The following is a 2377-nucleotide window of genomic DNA, read 5'->3' as shown; positions in this document are numbered from 1 at the left end:
AAATATAGAGTACCAAGTAATCTCATCATATAATAATCTGAATGTAAAACAATATCTAATAATCTTTAAAATAATAATACTTATCATCAAACATGAAACTGGCCTAAAAGAGTTTGGCAATGATAACTGAAATGCGACTTAGGGGTAGGCACTACATCCACCCCCCCTAGACTTAGGCTTACTCCTGGAAGCCTACAAGAAAAATAAAGCTAAAGACTCACTATGCGGGTCCCATTGGACCCTTTCCCCCTGTAGGAGGATATGACTCCACTGAGTACACTCTCTAAGCTCTACCCATGTCACTGACTACATAGGTTCTGAAGCTGTGGGTCTCTGGCCTGAGAACTGTGGTTTCCCTTGAGGGCAATGAGATGACTTGTGTCCGCGTTGTCCACATGAGAAACACTCTCCATTGAAGCTCCTCTGAACTCTAGGTGCACTAGACTAGTGGAAACTACCCCCCTAGGATAAGAATGAACACTCTGAGATGGTTGATCATACTGGTTGTGCTTGTTTTGCTGAGCATTGTGATAGTTCCTAGTATTGGAACCACTACCACCACTCTGTGCTGGAGGGTGAGTTCCTCTCTGCTACTGATTACCACCAAAAGGAGGTTTCCTATTGCCACCTACTCCCTAACCACCCTTCGACCCTGATGTTGAAGGTGCTCCTACAAAACCCCCATGTCCTAGGTTCACACTCTGCTCTACAAGGATAGCTCGATGTATCGCATCTTTGAGGGTTTTAGGTTCATACACCTTAACACCCCCAATTAAACAGTTGTTCAATCTCTGATAAAATGTTGTGCCAACTGTGTTGGGTTGTCATTGAATCCTAAAAAGGGCATGAGCTCAAAGAACTTGCACGCATACTCTATAATGGTCATAGTGTACTGTCTCAGGTTATGGAACTCATTTTCCCTATGTTGCTTCCATTCCTCTGGTAGGAATTTCTCACGGAAGCTCTCTAAGAATAACTCCCATGTGACACTGTTCATGGTTAAGCCCAACTTCTTTTCCTCAATTGTCCACCAAGTGGCCCCAAAGAACTCCAGGTTGGTGATAGCAAACCTCACTTTGACATTACTATCAAAGTCTTGCATAGCAAAAATATTGTCAAGGGCAATAAGCCACTGCTCAATTACATATCTAGAACCCTGCCCATTAAAGGGCTTGACCTTGGACCTTTGAAGGTCTTTCACCTATGAAGATACAATGGATCTATGTCGATCCCTCCGAGGGCTCCTAGACCTAGGTCTATGCTCATGTCTTGCTCGATGTGCTCTATCCTGATCATGAATAGGAGGTAGACGATCAATGATGGTTTGCATCATGTGTGTCAAACCAATCTCCTCCAAGTTAGCATGCTCCTCTATATGGTTTTCTTCCTGATGCTCACTGACATGCTCTTCCCTATTCTCTTCCTGATTAAGGTCCTCGTGGACAGACTCATGGACACTGATAGCTCTGCCTCATCCATGGCCCCTACCATGACCTCTAATGGAAGACCTTGTCCCATATACCATCCTACAATAAGATATAAGATACTATAATAACCATAAGACATACTACTGAAAAGCATAGATAAAAGACACATGTTTTGCAAACAAGATAGTTTCAATTTTCAGTTTGCGTATAATTTTGGTTTAAGTATAATTTTGATTTTGAAGTCTAAGTGTTGAAGTATGAAAAATATGCAACTAATAGTTTACGTTATGTTTTAGTTCAACTAGTTTCAAGTTTTAGTTTGAAAGAGATACACATAACAGTTTAAAGTTTTTGTTCTTGTTCAACTAGTTAACACTAGTGGTGTTCCAATATACCCAGAGCTCCCAATGTAGAAACTAGGCTCTGATACCAGATGTAACGCCCCGCCAAGGGATCAAAAATAATTAACCTAAAGTTTTACTAAGCTTGCTAAACAATTTTTTTTAAAGTAAGAAAGTATAACATACACACCAAACACATAGTAGTGGAAGCAATAACATGTAATCATCAAAAAACATACATAACAGGTTACATTCCTTAAGGATCCCAAGATGTTGAGTCACATTTAAATTTAATTAATTCTAAGTTTAACAACTACTACATCCACATGAAAGAATAATAAGAAAGTACAATGTCCATAATCTACATTTGTTCCGAATGCCTCTTGGAAAATTAATTCGGAATGCTCAATCATCCACTGTACATGTCACTGGGTATGAAAGGCCTAAAAGAATATACATAAGTAAAAATAGATATACATCATCCTCTTCGGATCCATGATACACGCGCATTTAAAATAAATGAAACCATTCCCCATACATGCAACATCCATACATCCATAATGATAAAAGATCTATCATAAAATCTAACCATCCATCATAATAATCCAT

The sequence above is a fragment of the Cupressus sempervirens genome, chromosome 7 (assembly GCF_028749045.1).
Source record: "Cupressus sempervirens isolate cs-2001-9-10 chromosome 7, ASM2874904v1, whole genome shotgun sequence".
Taxonomy (NCBI): Eukaryota; Viridiplantae; Streptophyta; class Pinopsida; order Cupressales; family Cupressaceae; genus Cupressus; species Cupressus sempervirens.
This window is presented reverse-complemented; position numbering follows the sequence as displayed.